Below are 17346 nucleotides of genomic sequence, written 5' to 3'. Positions count from 1 at the left end.
CAGCGGCGGGCAGTTCCCCGAGAGCCGATAGAAGGGAAGAGGGGACGGAGGCGGGCACCCCCCAGGCGCGGCCAGCGGGCGCCTCCCCGAGTCGCCGGAGCTCCCCCGGCGCCTTCGCTCGGCCCGTGCGGCTGCCCCCAGCTCCAGCCCCTCCCCTGAAGCCTGTGCTGTAGCCGCAGGCAGCCCCCGAGCCCTGTCGTGAGGGCAGCAAGCTGGCCCTGCGATGTTCTCGAGTCTCCCTGAACGTGGCTGCCGTTAGCAGCGGCGCGGGGAACGAGCGGCGTCTGCGGAAGCCCCTGCGGAAGGAGGGGCTCCGGCCAGGGTCGAGCTACGGTAATAACGGTCACTGCTGCCTCTTTCCCTCTCCCAGAGGCCACGCTGTGAGTGCGGTTGTCCGTTCGTCCCCGGGGATGCCGTTGACTGCAGCAGCCTCAGGCTTGCGTGGGCTGTCTCTGCCTGGCCTCCCTCTCCTCGAGGCGCGGGAGCACAGAGGGACAGGCGGAGCGCTTACTGGCTGTGGACGGGAGCTGCTGAAGCTGGAGAGGCCGCAGAAAGGTAAAGAAGAAGAAACGGAAGGCCATCTGGCTGGCAGCTGCCTCCCGCTGCAGCCAAGAGAGAGCCTGCCTCTCTGGGTGTGGGAGGATCCCGCCTCGTAGTCCACAGCAGGTCAGACCGCCAGGGTCTGTATGCATGACCAGCAGTGCGGTACGGCCACGTAGTGAGCGAGCGAGCGAGCGAGGCTACGTGTCTAGGAGGCCTCATCTCGTAAGAGCTGCGAGGCGCTCGCGTGTTCCGTTATGTGGAGGACAGCCAAGCGACTGGAGTTACAGAAGAGCAAGGGAGGAGAGAAGGAGAAAGAAGCGTCTGAACTGGCAAGGTCTCCTGGCAGCTCCAAGAGCGAGAGCTGTGGTGAGTCCTGGGCCCTCGGGGCCCTGTCGCTCCTCTTGTGCCTCCCGGTCCCTCCCTCCCCCTCTCCTGACCCCCTCGCTTTCTCATGCTGCTGTGACCTTTGTTTGTTTGTTTGTTTGTTTATTTTGCTTCCCTGTGCCTCCTCTCTTCTGTCTATTCTCTTGTCCTGCTCCCTCTTCCTCCCCCCTTCCTCTCTCTCTCTCTCTCATTCGACTGCCCCCCTTTCTTTTTCTCTCTGCGTTCTTGTCCTGCTCCCTCTCCCTCTCCCCCCGCCCCATCCCCGTCTTTGTCCTGCAGCCAGTCGCTGTTTTTTCCTTTTCCATCTCCTTGTCCTGATCTGCATCCGCCTCTTTCCCCGCCTCCCAATTTCTCTGGCCTGTTGCCCTGGCGTTCTTTTCCTCTCTGCGCCTGTACGTGACGCTCTGTGTCCCTGCCTTCCTATCTCTCTTCTTCCTACTTTCTGTTTCTATCCCTTTGTCTTGCTCGCTGTTGCTGTTTATTTTTGTCATTCTGGATCCCACTGTCCCCGTCCTCCTTCCTGTTCATCTCTTACTCTCTGTGACCCTTTGTGCTGCTTCCTGCCCCTTTTTTATTCACCCTCCTTCTCTCTGCAGGGCTCCTGATACCTCTCTTTCTAAGTTTCCCAACCCCCTGTGCTTCTCACGATCTCTGTCTCTGTCAGTCTCTCTCTCCCCCCCCCGCCTCGTTCCCATTGTTCTTGTCTGTCACACTGTCTTGCTTCCTGTATCCCTTTGTCCCGCTCCCTGCTCGTATTCGTATTCCTCTCTGTCCTGAGGACCGTCCCAGTTTTTTATCTCCGTCCTGCCGCTGTCCTGATTTTTCCTTCTCTGCCATGTTCCCTGTCCCTTTTTCTGTCTCTTTTCCTCTGTCCCTGCTGCTTATTTCTCCATCTCTGTCCAGACCCCTGTCCCTTCCCCCCCCGCCCCGCCTTGCTGTTCCTCTGCCTTGCTTTCTTCCGCTGCCTTTTCTGTCTGTCTTTCTCTGCCCCATTCCCTCTCCCGCCCTTTGTAACTGTGTCCGCCTGTCTAGCTAGCTGTCGCTTCTTTCTTTTTTCTGTTCCTCAGTACTTTTTTCTTTTTCCGTATCTCTCTCCCGCTGCCCATCGCAGTTGGTTTTTTCCCCTCCGATGCTGGCCTGCTCTTTGTCCCTTTTGTCTCTCTGTGTCCTTCTGTCATGCTCCCTGTGTCTATTTAATCCCTTCATCTCTGTCCTGCAGCCCGTCGCTATTTTTTTTTTCCTCTTCCGTCCCTTTGTCCTGCTCTCCGTCCTTGTCTCTCTTTCCCTTGGTTCTGCCTCCCGTCCTTTTTTCCTTTCTTGCTCCATCTCTCTGTCCTGCTCCCTATCCCTCCCGCGCTCTCTCTGTTTCTGCGTCCTTCTCCTTGCCTTTCCCCACGGTGTCCGTCTTGTACCCTCTTTGGTTTTCTTGTTTTCTGGGTGGCTGGGCCCGGCTACCCGCGGGGGTGCTTCGGCTCGGGGGTTTGGGGTGGGGGCCTGGCCGTGCCGGTGATGGCGGGGAAATAAAGCCTGAAACGGCAATCGTGAAGCGGCGCCCTGCCTGTGCTGGGGCTGCCCCGCAGAGGCGTGGGGCCGGGCCCTCCGCAGGTCCCGAGCACTCCCCGAAACTACGTGTGGGGCCCCGGGGGTGCAGGGCTGTGGGGTGGCTACGCTCAGCGTCGCCCATGGGCACTGCAGGGTCAGAAACGGAGAACAAGTTTTCTGTTCCTGGGGCTTGACAACAGGCTCGCGTGGCTGATGTGGGGGCTCGGAAACAGACCGAGCTGCGCGGCTTTGGGCCCAGAAACAGAGGTCCGGCCCTGCGTGTTTGGGCCTTGAGAACGGGCTCAGCAGCCGGGTTTTTTGGCTCCCAAATGGGCCCCGAGTCAGCTGGTGCGGGGTCCAAAAGCGGGAGCCGGCTTGGCTGGTTTTGCAGGCGGGTGGGAGGGTGTTGGGGGCTGCGGGAGGAAGCGGGGGGCGGGCAGGGTGCGTGGACCCTCCCCGGAGATGGGGGTCTGGTTGTGTCGGACGCCGAAGTTTGGGAGTCCGGCACGCATCAGGCCAAACTCAACATCTGTGATGGTCTGTGGGGGGGAAAGGCGCTTTTCAGACCCCACGTGCCCTCTTTGAGTCCAGCTCTTCTTTCTGCGCTGCTCAGAATAGTTGTTAAGTAATTAATCGCGCAAACTAACGAATATTTATTCGGCGTGTAACTCTGATGTTTAATCCCAATGCTCCAGTTTTGACAGCAGTTGATATACAATCTTATGGAAAGCCCAGACCGTTGCACGTAGCTGGAGCTTGTAAGGAGAAGCAGCTGAAATCAGCCGGAGCTTCAGCGCGGAGCTGGGGCTTCAACAAGCCAGAACTGTAGCAAGCGGGAGCTGGAACGAGGCGGGGTATCCGCTGTCTGGAGCGTGCGTTAGCCAGAGGCAAAAGTACCTGCGGCTGTAACGAGCTGGAGCGTCTTTTCGCTGGAGCGTCCGTCGGCCGGACGGCGCTCCCAGCACGGCGGAAGAGCGGCCGGGCGCAGGCAGGGCTGTCCACAGCAAGCCGCTCCGAGCAGCAGGGAGGTGAGTTGTCCTTCTGTCAGCGGGGAGCCCAGCCTCTTCTGTCGGGGATGCAATCCACGCCACGCTCCTCTCTCTGCATGGAGGGTCTCGCTCGGTCCGTTCCAGCAGGCAGAAGCGAGGTGGGGGTCCCCCGGCTCTCCTGGGGCAGCCCCCCCTGCAAGGGGGTGCGGGCGAGGTGTCGTCGTCCCCTCGGTACCGGGCAAAGGGGAGAGAAACCGGCCGGCGGGAGCTCCTGGGGTGCAGAGCCCCTCCGGCAGAATCCTCCCCTGTCTTTTCACCGTTGGCTGGGTGTGACAAGCAGGTTCATTTCTTTGTTTCCTCTTTTCCCAGTGTCATCTTCCGCATCACACAAAGAAAATCCTGCGTGGTTAATTCCGCTTGCTGCTCAGGTAATCGCACGTGTCGGGCTGGGGGAGCGGAGAGAAACACTTGCGAGTTCGAGGGCACTACAGATGCTCCACGTTAAACCCACAGAGAAGGCAAATTTGCTGCTAGTGCAGAAAAGCTGATGGAAAAATTGCTGTTTAACAGATCGTGCCCTGTTCCTGAACTGGTCCCTTGATATGTTTTTGTTTCAGGTGAAAGAATGAAATTTTTTGTCTGGTAAATTCAGAGCTGCCTGTTAGCTTCTTCAGGGTCGAGTGTTTCTCTTCTCTCTGTTCATACTGATTTGATGGGCAAGTTGGAAATAGCCTTTTACTTTTTTTATGTATAATTGAATTTTTAGGAATATGTGGTGTCCCCGTAGTTCATTTTTGAGCACCTAGATGCCAGCAGAAATGTAATGAGTGAAACATGATGGAAACTGGTACTTAAACTTGATTTTTATTTGATTTTTTTTTTTCCTTCCCCATTAAGAGTGTTGATGGCATTTTGTCCCGTGGCACAATCCCCATTCTGTTCAGTGGAGTCTTCAGTCTAGGACTTTTAAGTAAAAAAGTTTGTCCTTCCAAAAAGGGACTAGTCATTCATAGGACCGAGGCATAGACTTGGAGAGTCGCTTAAGTACGTGATCGGAATGAAAGCCAACTTTCAGTTGATGTTGCTGCTGTTGGTCTTTGCTTTCATTGATTTCTCCACCACTCCCTCATGGTTGGGAGCTCTGAATCGTAATGTTTTTCACTCTCTAACACATTTCCACACCCACCCCCAAAAAAAGGAGAGGCAGTGTCTAAAAGTTAATTAGTTTCCTCACAAATGCGTGAGCAAATAAAATTTGAGTTATGATGATTAAAACCATAAAAATGACACCAGTCTTGCAGATCTGGACTATTTCTGAACAGGTACTCATCACACGCAAAAGTCATCAGGTCACCTGCGCTTCATGCTCTGACAAGACAAAATGCTGAGGCAGGGATGAGCTCTGAAAGAAGAAAAAAAAAAAAAGATACAGGGTCACGGTTTTGTTTTGTTGTTGTTTGTTTTTTAGAGAGTGCAATATTGACTGGTGCCAGCCTGCAGAGCTCTTGTGCTGCCTGACCTCTCCTTCTCTTTTGTGGCTGTAATTGTCATTTGGATAATTGTAGAAGAGCAATTAAGTTACTTGCCTCTGTGAATGTGCTGGTAATACCAGGAAGGCAAATGCTTGAACCAGTAGTGAATAACTTGGCTACAAGTAGAATTTCTGAAGGAAGAACAGCAGCAGCAGCAACAGGAAGCAAATAGCAAGTGACCAAAAAACTTGCGTGTGTCAAACGCATCAAAGCTTCATTGCTGAATGTTGTTTGGCAATATGTTCCAAATGGCTTTTTTCGGTAAACGTAAATTTTCAGGAAGTTCAAGGTTGCGTGTGGCAAAACGTGTCCCTCTGCGTACGCGTCCTGCTACGTAAATAGCATGGGTCGATGGCAAGTCCAGTGGCAGGGCTGCTGTGCCCTACTCTAGACGTTGCCGTAGTAGTGTTGCGGTATTTAGACCTTCACGGACGGGCCGAGGAACGGAAGGAGAATGCCCGTTTTCTGTAAGGGCTCAGAATGCCGACCCTTTTCTCTGCCTGCCGCTCCCCTGCGCGTGAGATGAAGCTGTTTTATTTTTCTCCCTTGTTCCTGGTCTAAATATTTCTGGAGCTGTCGCTGCTGTGGGTTTGCAATTGGTGTTGCTGCGTTTTTGTAGCGGTCTAGCGATGGGTCGTTTCTGCTGCAGCGAAGCGTCGAGATACGGTTTTCGGTTTAAAGCATCAGAAACTACGTTCACGGAAACCGGTAACTCGCGGCGTAGGGGAAACCGATCTGGCGCGTGCAGCTGTGCTCGCAGGGATGCTCGGTGGCTCCTCATCAAAACGGCAGGGTGCGTGCGTGGACATCCATAGGGTTGCGCTCTGGGTCCGAGAGCGTTAACATATTTTTGCTGTTGGAAGATGGAACGGAGCGTGTGCCTGTTAAATCTCAGGGCGGTCAAAAGCTAGGAGGGACCGTGAGCGGGTTTGGTGGCATAACTGCGGTTTTAAAAGATCTTGACCGTTTGGAGCAACGGCCCGGAAAAAATCATTCCTTTTTTGCAACGAGACAGTTCACAAGGACAGATGTGTTGCTGTGCTCTCTAGCAAAAACTCAACTTGGGACGTATAGGGCGATGAAGCCTCGGCTATACTAAGGCTTGAGAAAACGTATGTAGGTCTCTGTGTCTGTTACCTGAAAGTAAAGTTACCAATGAGTCAAAAAAGAAAGGAAAAAAAAAGGCATGGTTGTCTGAAAAATGCAAAAGCTCTAGTGGCCTGTGTCAACAGCTGTACCAAAGATGACGCAAAAATACTTTTTCCTCCGCTCAGTCGTACTGTCTTCACAAACCTTCACAACAAAAAGGCAGCTTTGGATTTCTGCCCAGCTTTGTGCTAATGTTTTTCTTCTTCTCTCAGCTGGATGTCAGCTAGCACCGTTTCACCGTGGTTGCCATGGAAAGATTCCGTAGTGGCCTGCATTTGAAGAATTTTTTTATTTGAAGAATAAAATAAAGAGGATCCAGCCAGCAGCTGCAGACAGGAGATAGCCTGCCTCTCCAGGTGAGGATGGACCCTTCTTAGTGTAGTCCTCAGCAGATCCGATCACCAGTGTGCACAGCAGGGCCTTTATGCGTATCCAAAACCACAGTACAGTCATGTAGTGTGTGTGTGCATGTGAGCCTGTGTTTCTAGGAAGCCTCATATTGTAAGAGCTGTAAGGCACCAATCTATTCTCTTAGGTGGATGACAGTCAAGTGACTGCAGCTGCAGAGGAGGAAGGGAGAGGGAGAGAGAGACAGGCATGTCTGAACAGTCAAATTCTCTCAGCAGCTCCAAGAGCGGGAGGTACGGTGAGTCCTGGACCCCTGGGGCTGTGTCACCCCTCTTCTGCATCCCAGTCCCTCCCTGCCCCCACCTTCTCTTTCTCTCACTGCTTTAATTTTTTTGGTTTTTTCTTCCTGTACCTCTCCCTCTGTTGTTCTCTAAGTCCCCCTCTTTCTCTGTTGTTCTGCTTCTGCTTTCTTTTTCTCTCTGCACTTCTGGCCTGTCCCATCCCTCATTTTTATCCTCTGTTTCTGCCCTGCAGCCCGTCACTACTTTTTCTTTCTCCATCTATCCGTCTGTCTTCTTATCCCAATCTTGTTAATTCCTCCCTATCTGCCCTTTAGCCCTTCACAGTTCCCGCCGCTCTCACCTGTCTGATGCTGTGTCTCTATTTTTAAATTCCTTTTTCTGCCCTGTATTCTGGATACACTTTTACTTTCTTAGATTCTCTTGTTCCAGGTCCCTGTCCCTATGTTTTAACTTCTTCCCTCACTGTCCCATAGCCCATTGTTGTCTTTATTAGTCTCTCTCTGTCTGGTTCCCTGTCCCTATTCTTTATTTTCCCTCTCTCTCCCCTTTAGATCATCAGTGTTTTTGATATTTCTCAGTCTCTCTCATCTACCTCACTGTCCCCTTTTTTTAATTCTTCCTTCTGCCCTGCGGCTCATCACTAATATTTGTTTTTCTCCATCTCTCTGTGTGGTATCCTCTCCCTTTTTATTAGTTCCTCCTTGCTGTCCTGTAGCCCATTGCTACCCCCCCCGCCCCATCTCTCTCTCTGTCTCCCTTTCCCTACTTTTCAATCCCCCCTCTCTGCCCTGAAGCCGATCACTGTTGTAGTGAGTTTGTGTGGCCAGCTGGGGCAGGGGAGTGGGCCGGGGCTGCAGGGGTGGGTTCTGGGAGAAGACACCAGGACTTGCCCCCATGCTGGGCACAGCCAGTTCCAGCAAGATGGAGCTGCTACTGGTCAAAGCTGAGCCAACCAGCAACCCTGGTAGCACCTCTGTGATATTTAAGAAGGGCTAAAAAAAAATGCTGTGCAGAAGCTGTCAGTCCTGCAGACACCCAAGTCAGTGAAGAAGGAAAAGGAGGAGGTGATCCAGGTCCTAAAGCAGATTCCCCTGCAGTCTGCAGTGAAGACCATGGTGACATAGGCTGTCCCCCTGCAGCCCACGGAGGTCCATGGCAGAGCAGATGTGCACCCTGCAGCCGATGGGGGACCCCTCGCCAGAGCAGGCGGATGCACCCAAAGGAGGCTGTGACGCTGTGGAGAGGAGCCCACATTGGAGCAGGTTTTCTGGCAGGACCTGTGGCCCCATGGGAGTGACACCACACTGGAACAGAGGAAGAACACGAAGAAGGAAGGAGCAGCAGAGACAACTTGTGATGAACTGACTGCAACCCCCCCCTCCCTCTCCCCCTGTGCTGCTTGGTAGGAGGAGGTAGAGAAGTCAGGAGTGAAGATGAGCCCAGGAAAAAGAGAGGGGTGGGGGGAAGGTGTTTTTCAGATTTGTTCATATTTCTCATTATTGTACTCTGATTTTGACTGACAATAAATTAATTGCCCCAAGTTGAGTCTGTTTTGCCTGTGACAGTAATTGGTGAGTGATCTCTTTGTCCTTATCTTGACCCACAAGCTTTTTTGTTGTATTTTGTACCCTCCTGTCTTGTTGAGGGGGAGGAATGATAGAGTGGCTTGGTGGACACTCGTCAGCCAGGCAAGGTCAACCCACCACAGTTTCCTTCTATCAGGCTCCCTGTCCCTATTTTTAAAATCTTGCCTATATTTCTTGTATGTCATCACTTTTGAAACTTCCTACCTCTCCATCCCTATTTAAATTCTTGCATGTTTCTTAAACCCAGTTGCTTTTAAAATTTTCTTGCTACTTTTCCCTCTCTTTGTCTCCCTGACCTTAGTTTAATTTCTCGCCTGCATTTCTTGTGCCCTGTTGCTTTTCAAATTTCATTCTTACGTCTCCCTCTATGCAGCTTCATGTACCTACTTTTTGATTCTTGTACCCTGTTGCTTTCAAAATTTTCTTTCTATGTTTCCTTCTATCCATCTCCCTGTCTCTAGTTCTTAACTCTTCCCTCTCTGTCCTGTACCATGTCACTTCTTACATTTTCTGCCTACCCCTCAGTTCTTGCCTATGTTTCTTGTATGCTGTTGCTTTTTAAAATTTTTCTCTCTACCTGGCTCCCTGTTTCTTTTTTCTAGTTCTTGCTGTTTCTTCTCCTGTATCACCTGAGAATGTTTCCCTGTCCCTTGTCCTGTCTTTATCTTCTTGTCCTGCCAGTCTCTTCCCCTTCTCTCCCCTGCTTCCTATTATTTATTCCTCCATCTCCATCCCTGTTGTTCTGCTCAGTCTCTCTGCTCTTCTCTCTCTACACTGTTTTCCTGCGTCTCGTCCCTCTCTTGTTCCCAGCATCCAATTTCCTGGCTCCCTGTCTTGCACATCTGTGTCTCTCTGTCCTTCCTCCTCTGTCTCCCTGGATGTGGGTAGGTCAGGGGCAGGGATGATGTGCTGTGGGGCTTTGGCAATGGCCCCTGTTCCTGATGGGCTCCAGCTGGGGATGGGATGGCCCCAGGTGTGGCCAGTGAGGCTGAGGATGGGGCTGGCCCTGCTGTGTGAAGGGGCTCCAGCTGTAAAGGGGGCTGCCTGGGCAGGGGAACTGGCTGAGGAGGGAGTGCACGGGGGTCTGGCTGGTAGGTGCCTGCAGCAAGGAATGGCCAGTCCTTGTGCCAAGGAAGGATCCCTCTGAGCTGTCCCTGGCCTTTGTTGGCTACATGCGTGAGCCACCATGTATCAAAGCAAGCCTTGTGGATGAGGAGCATTGAGGCGTCCGCTGCGTGCTGCCGAGCGGGTGAGGGTCAGGCAGCCGGCACTGGGGAGGAGGAAGGGGCAGAGGCGGAGAGAGAAGCATCGGGGCGGTGAAGGTCTCCTGCCGGCACCAGGAGCTGTGGTGAGTCCGCACGTCCTCTCCTCTACATCCTGGCCCACCTCTGCCTCCCTTCTTTAGACGTCTGCTTGCCTCCCTTCGTCTGTCTCCCTCTCTGCCTGCCCACCTATGTGTATGGCTCCTCAAAACTTGTTATTCGTCTGTCAACTCTGCCCAGTACCCTGTTGCCTTTTAAATTTTTAATATGCCTCTCTCTAACCAGCTTCTTCTCCCTGTTTTTTATTTTTTCTGCACCGCCTTGTACCCCATTACTTTGAAAACTTAATTTCTATGTCTTCCCCTCTCTGTCTCCCTGACCCTATATCTTAATTCCTCCCTCTCTCCTGTACCCAGTTGCTTGAGACTGGCTGGGCATCGGTCAGTTGGTGGTGAGCAATTGTTTTCATTTGCTGGTTTTGTTTTCTTGTACAACTTTAAAAAAAAAAAGTCTTTTTAATTATTAAACTTTTTATATCAACCCATGAGTTTCTCACGTTTACCCTCCCGATTCTCCCCCTATCCCACTGTGGTGGAGGAAGTGAGCAGCTGTATGGTACATAGTTGCCAGCCAGGGTTAAACTACGATGCTACATCTACTTTTATGAAGCTGCCTATTGCTATTTTTTAATTATTTCCTGTCTGTTGTGTACCCTGTTGCTTTGAAAATTTGCTTTCTATGTCTGCTTTTATCCAGTTCACTGTCTTTATTTTTTATTTTTTTCCTCTCTGTCCTGTGCCCCTGTGTCACTTTTAAATTTCCTTTATATTTCTCAGTTTTAGTTCACTGTGGCTATTTTAAAATTTTTTTTGTCCTGTACCCAATCACTTAAATTGTCCCTCTATATCTACTTGTATCGAGCTGTGTATCACTGTTTTTTAATTCTTTCCTCACTATTGTGTACCCTGTTGCTTTTTACTTTTTCTTTCTATGTCTGCTTTAACATATTCACTGTCTTTAACTTATTCCTGTCTGTCATGTAGCCCATCACCTTTTAAATTTTCTTCTTATGTCTGTTTAGTTAGCTGTCCCCATTTTTTAATTCTTTTGTCTCTGTCACGTACGCTGTTGTGCTGGTTTTGGCTGGGATTGAGTTAATTTTCTTCGCAGTAGCTAGTATGGGGCTACGTTTTGGATTTGTGCTGAAAACAGCATTGATAACCCAGGGATGTTTTTGTTATTGCTGAGCAGTGCTTGCACAGAGTCAAGGGCTGTTCTGCTTCTCACCCTGCCCCACCAGCGAGCAGGCTGGGGCTGAACAAGGAGCTGGGAGGGGACACAGCTGGGACAGCTGACCCCAACTGACCCAAGGGCTGTTCCAGACCCTATGATGTCATGCTCAGCATATCAAGCTGGGGGAAGGAGAAGGAAGGGGGGACATTCAGAGCGATGGCATTTGTCTTCCCATGTAACCGTTACACAGGATGGAGCCCTCGTTTCCTGGAGATGCCTGAACACCCGCCTGCTGATGGGAAGCGGGGAATGAATTCCTTGTCTTGCTTTGCTTGTGTGCATGGCTTCTGCTTTACCTATTAAACTGTCTTTGTCTCAGCCTGTGAGTTTTACTTTTTTCCTGATTTTTCTCCCCCATCCTGCTGCAGGGGGGCAGCAAGCAGGCAGCTGGGGGGTGCTTAGTTGCCAGCTGGGGTTAAACCATGACACCTGTCACTTTTTTCCAGTTTGCTTTCTATGCCTACTTTAACCTATTCACTGTCTTTGTTTTTTTAATTTTATCCTGTGTCCTGTACCATCTCACTTTTAAAATTTTCTTTCTGTGTTTTATTTGTTTGCTGTCCCTATTTTTTAATTTTTTTTCCCTGTATGTCCTGTAAGCGGTTGCTTTTAAAATTTTCTTTCTATGGCTAGTTTTATACAGTTCACTGTCTGTATTTAGTTTTTTCGTCTCTGTCTTGCACCCCATTGTTTTTTAAATTTTCTTTCCATATCTCTATTTATCTATTTTTCTCTCCCTATTTTAAAATTTTTTTCCTGTCCTGTATGCCATCATTTTTAAAATTTTCCTTCTATGTCTACTTTTAGCAAGCAGTGTATCACAGCTTTTTGATTCTTTCCTGGCTGTTGTGTACCCTGCCAATTCTTACATTTACTTTCTCTGTGTCTCTGTATTATTCACCCTATCCTTATTTTTTTTCCTAGCCTTTTTTGTTAATGCTGTCACTGTTAAAATTTTCTTTCTGTGTCACCTTTTATCCAGTTCACTTTGTTTTTTAATTTTTCCTGTCTTGCACTCCATCACTTTTAAATTTCCTTTCTATTTTTCTATGTAGTTTGCTGTCACTATTGTTTAATACTTTCTTGTCTGTCCTGTAGCTTGTTGCTTTTTAGATTTTGTTTTACATCTTCATTTCTTTAGTTCGCTGTCCCTATTTTTCATTATTTTCCATTTTTCCTTATTCCGTCACTTTTTAAAATTTTCTATCTCTGTTAACCAGTTCTATCCCTATTTTTCAATTCTTTCTTGTCCTGTACCCCATCACTTTTTAAATTTTCCTTCTATGTCTACTTTTATGATGCTGCATATTACTGGTTTTTAATTCTTTCCTGTCTGTCCTATACCACATCACTTTAAAAACTTACTTTCTATGTATCTCTCTCTCTTTTTCAGCCTCTCAATATTTTTTAATTTTTTCCTTTGTCTTACACTCCATTGCTTTTAAAATTTCCTTTCTATGTCTCTGTTTTAGTTCGCTGTCCCTATTTTTCCCTTTATTTCCTTAATGCTGTGCTTTTATAATAGTCTATGTCTTCTTTTATCCAGTAACTGTTTCTATTTTTTAATTCTTTCCTGTCTGTCGTGAACTGCATTGCTTTTAAAATTTTCTGTGTCTACTCTTATGTAGTTCCCTGTCCCTATTTTTCAATTTTTTCTCTCATAATTCTTTTACTTTTCAAATCTTTTTTCTAGGTGTACTTTTATCTTGTTTCCTGTCCCTATTTTTAATTTTTTCCTGTTTACTGTATCTTGTTGCTTTTAAAATTTCTGGTTTATGTCTACTTTTATCAAGATGTCACTCCCTTTTTTAAAATTTTCCTGCCTGTCCTGTACCCCATCTCTTTTAAATTTTCTTTCCTCATCTATTTTTAGCCAGTTTGCTGTCTTTATTTTTTAATCCATTCTAGTATGTCCCGCACCCAGTTGCTTTTAAAAATTTCTTTCTATGTCTTTGTCTGTCACGTCTCAGTTTCTCAGGATGACAACTCAGGTTTGCCGATTCCCAGGTCAGGATTAAAGTGAAACGACACCAGGGATCCTTTAACTCACAAAACTCAACTTTATTCGCTCATCACAAAAATTGGCATCAATCTACATCAGTAACCTGTGCTAACCCTGCATCACCAAACATATACTACAGGCCTTGCTTATTTTTGGATCAGTTCAGGGAAGACAGTAAGGAGACCCCTTCTGTCGAGTCACGAGGTTCAGAACAGACCCCTTTGCTTTCTAGACTCCTCCTCACAGAGGAGCCTAGGGGCAGCTGGATCCACTCCTATGTCTACAGGGATAAGATGTAGGGATTACAGAAAAGGAAAAAGAAAGGGAGAAACAAGACAGAGAGAGAAGAGAAAGATTTCACCGGTCCTGGGTCCAGCAATGGTTCAGTCAGCTGAGGGGTCCAGTCCCAGTGGGCTTGCACACTTGGGGCTTCAGTTTGTGTCCTTTTATCCTCCTTGCCCCTCATTCGGGCGGGCACTCGAACTTATTAGGCTAATTAGGTGTCATGAACAGCTTGTGAGCCTTTGGGACTTGGGATTCGTTTGGGGGGTAACTTCCCCTTCCCTGCAAACATGATATTTTGTCATGTATGGTGAGCTGTCCTGCTCAGCATATCAGAACAGCCTGGTGAATTGCCCTGCTCAGCTTACCAGAACAGGGAGCTATGCACCCTCTGGCATGCTCTCCCCCTCCTGTTGCTGATGGGTGGCTGATCTGCTGCTTTTCACCTGTGGTTCCTTGCTAGGCAGGGTTCCTTGTTATGCAGAGTTTGTTATTAAGCAGAACTTGCTCCACCACAATGTTTGATACATTAACTCTTTCAGCCTCTCACACTGCCTGTTTAGGGGTTTTTGCTATTTTAAATTTTTTCCTCTCAATGCCTTCACTTTTGAATTTTGTTTCTTTGTTCACTTTTATGTATTTTTCTGTCTCTATTGTTTCCTTTTTTACTAGCTGTTCTCTACGTTATGTCTCTTAAAATTTTCTATGTCTACTTTTATCAAGATGTCTAACCCTATTTTTTTAATTTCCTGTGTCCTGTTGCTTTTTTGTTTTTATCTACTGTTATCCACTTCACTGTCTTTATATTTCATTCTAGTCTGTGCTGTGTAATTTAAAAGTGCTGTCACTTTAAAAATTTTGTTTATTTAGCTTGATGTTCCTGTGTTTTATTTTTTCCTTTATTTTCTTAATCTTGTGGCTTTTTAATTTTTTTCCTACATCTGCTTTTATCTGCCTCCTGTCCCTACTTCTTAATTCTTGTCTGTTGGTGTCCTGGTTTTGGCTGGGATAGAGTTAATTTTCTTTCTAGTAACTGGTATAGTGTTATGTTTTGGATTTAGTATGAGAAAAATGTTGATAACACACTGGTGTTACTGGTGCTAAGTAGTATTTAAAGCAAGTCAAGTATTTTTCGGCTTCTCATGCCTAGCCAGCAAGAAGGCTGGAGACGCACAAGAAGTTGGGAGGGGACACAGCCAGGACAGCTGACCTAAACTGGCCAAAGGGATATTCCATACCTTATGATGTCATGCACAGTATATAAACTGGGGGGAGCTGGCTGGGGATGGGGAGCCAGGGGCAGGGATCACTGCTTGGGAACTAACTGGGCATCGGTAGGCGAGTGGTGAGCAATTGCATTGCGCATCACTTGTTTTTGTATATTATCTCCAAGTATTATGTTTTGTGTATTATTATCTCCAATTATTTTATTATTATCTTCCTTTCTGTCCTATTAAACTGTCTTTATAGCAACCCACAAGTTTTACTTTTTCCCCCCCTCGATTCTCTCCCCTAACCCACTGGGTGGTGGGAGTGAGCGAGCGGTTGCTTAGTTGCTGGCTGGGGTTAAACCACAACAGTTGGGTAGGTTGTCAATTTTAGAATTTTCTTTATGTCTCCATTTATTTAGTTTGTTGTCCCTATTTTTAATTTTTTTCCTCCTTTAATGCCTTCCTTCTTGAATTTCTTTTCTATGTCTACTTTTATCTAGTTTTCTGTCCCTACTTTTAAATTTTTCTCCTGTGCCTTGTACCCTTTTGGTTTTTTAAAATTTTCTTTCTATGTCTACTTTTATTTTTGGGGGGCTCTTTTCTTGGTTCATCCTCAGGCTTTAGAGGGTCTCCTCGGCACGCTTTTATCTCTGGGGTGTAATTTGCACCCCTCTTGGTTTGTCAGAACATTGCCTCTTCCTCAGAGCAGTCTTTTTGTTCTCTCTTCCATCTCGCTTGCCTCCAGCGGGTCAGTCTCCCTCATGATACCTGTACCACGTTCAAATCTCCTCCCAGTATCTTTGTGCCCTCGAGCCTTCTTCTGTGTCTCTGTATACCTCAGTACCCCACTATTTCTGTCACAATGCTTCCTGCGAGCATCCTTCTGTTCCATCACTATCCTTGAGTTCTGTAGCAGGCTTTGTTTTTTTTCTTATTCAGAGACAACTCTTCCTGAGGCTTTCATTGTGCCCCAGAGCACTCTTACCTTATTCACTGCTATCTTGGATGTCTCCATTCAGTCGCTCATCCCCTGAAGACATCTATACATTGCTGGGACACCTTCTTGAGTTTTGCATTGTGTCCCAGAGCTGCCTTCTGTCTTTCACTGTCAGCACCCTTCTCCCATCATCGTGCCTCCTGAGGCCATCCTTGTGCCCCACAGCCCTCTTTTGGCTCTATTGTGCATTTTGCATCCTTCTCCCTCCCTGAGAACCTTTCCTGATGCCATCTTTCATCTCCAGAATGCTCATGTTGTCCTCTATGCTAGCTAGGATACCTCTGTTCCCTGAGGACATCTGTAGTCTGTTCAAATCCCTTCTGGACTTCTTCATCGTGGCCTCGAGCCTTCTTTTGCCTGTCCCTCTCAGAAGCCCTTTGCTACTGTCACAATGTCTCCCGAGGTCTTAGATTTTCCCTGCAGCACACTTTTAGCTCTGTAAGCCCCCTTTGGACTCATTTTGTTGCAATTACACCGCTCTGGTACTGAAAAGCCGGTCGAAGAAACTCTCCGAGACTTGTTTCGGAGTTTTAGAAAGCAGGCATTCTTTATTGCAGCGCTGGATGCACGCGGGATAGTTCCACCTAGCGTACATACCACAGCTTTAGCACAAACAGGTTATATAGAATAACTAATGGCATATTAATCAGATTAGTATACGTATACATAAAAATGATTATAACTGATTATCGTAGTACTGCCTACATCCGATCATGCGCAACGAAGGATCCATTTGAGGCAAAGGGCTGCTTTTGCGACCACGGACCCATTTGAAGTTCTTGTTGGCTGTCCTTGAAGTCTTTATTCTTGTCCTTGTTCTTTGATCTTGAAGCTTAACGCAGTTTCAGTCACATGCGGTCAGTTTCAGCATTGTTCTCATCTCGCGAACAGGAACATCTAGTCATAAGAGCAAAGAACTGCAAAACTTATGAATAATTACTAGTTAATCACTTGACTACACTTTTGTAATTATGTCCCCAGCTACCCTTTGTCTACTGTTTCAACCATATTGTTAATATATGATCATTTATCAAATCTCACTTATACAGTTATCTAGCAGCAAACCAGTTTTCATCAGTCTACCTTCTAAAGGATGTGTTGTATTGTGAGCTGACCTGTTTAGCTCGAGTCCTAATTAGGGCACCTGCTAGCCTCTCCCTTTGCTGGAATTCCTCTACTCATTTGGTGTTATTTTTTCAATATGCTGAAATACAATTTGTGATTTTAATTTTTCAGATGTGTTGTTGTAAGGGTGTGGTGATGCTCAGCAGATGCCCCATCCTGTGGGAAGCACCTCCTCCATAGGGCAGGCAGTGTGGATTATCTGGTGTTGGGTCAAGAACCCAGAGTGGAATTGCTGTTGCAGATTATCCCAGATGAGTTTACCTACTGTGGATTACCTGGGTGGAGCCCCTGGTGAAGGTAAACCTCATGCATGCCCCCCCCAGCCTGTGCATGTTCTTGCGCACGTATCTTACCACCGCAAACTATCCATGTAACCCACCTTCCCTGTGCGGTTTTTCCCATGCCGATTGGTGGGTGCGTCACTCCCCCCCACCCGCCGTGTATCCCTGAAGTTCCATGTTTTCTTGGTGTCATTTGTGGCTGCTGCCCCCCCCCCCCCCCAACCGCGGGGGTGTGGCTTCTGCTGACCCTTTCCTGCATGACTGCAGGGGGTGTTGTTGCCCCCCTGCCCTGCCCTGCCCTGGCCTGTCCTTGTGGGGCATGGCTGCTGCCTGGTCCCCCCCATCTATTTCCATGGGTTTTTTGGTGTCTTTTGTGCTTTGGGACTCTTGTAACTCTGTTAAGGGAGTCAGCTGGAGACATGCTCAGGGGGACTCTGAATCATTGGCTATTCACAGTAAATAATTTATTTTGCAACCAGAGATATTTTGGAGATGGAATTCTTAAGGGATCTAATTCT

The 17346-nt window shown here is 47.9% G+C and overlaps 1 long non-coding RNA gene across 1 annotated transcript; it reads left to right on the top strand.

Moving 5' to 3' along the window:
• Positions 1 to 6439: 6439 nt before the first annotated feature.
• LOC138684339 (uncharacterized) lies at positions 6440 to 8370 on the top strand. Its single transcript, XR_011323647.1, has 3 exons — positions 6440 to 6495; positions 6675 to 6780; positions 7929 to 8370. It is a non-coding gene; the product is annotated as an uncharacterized lncRNA (long non-coding RNA).
• Positions 8371 to 17346: the final 8976 nt, after the last annotated feature.

Source organism: Haliaeetus albicilla, unplaced genomic scaffold (genome assembly GCF_947461875.1).
Source record: "Haliaeetus albicilla unplaced genomic scaffold, bHalAlb1.1 scaffold_177, whole genome shotgun sequence".
NCBI lineage: Eukaryota > Metazoa > Chordata > Aves > Accipitriformes > Accipitridae > Haliaeetus > Haliaeetus albicilla.
The sequence above is the reverse complement of the archived record's forward strand: the minus strand, read 5'-3'. Positions and strand labels throughout refer to the sequence as shown.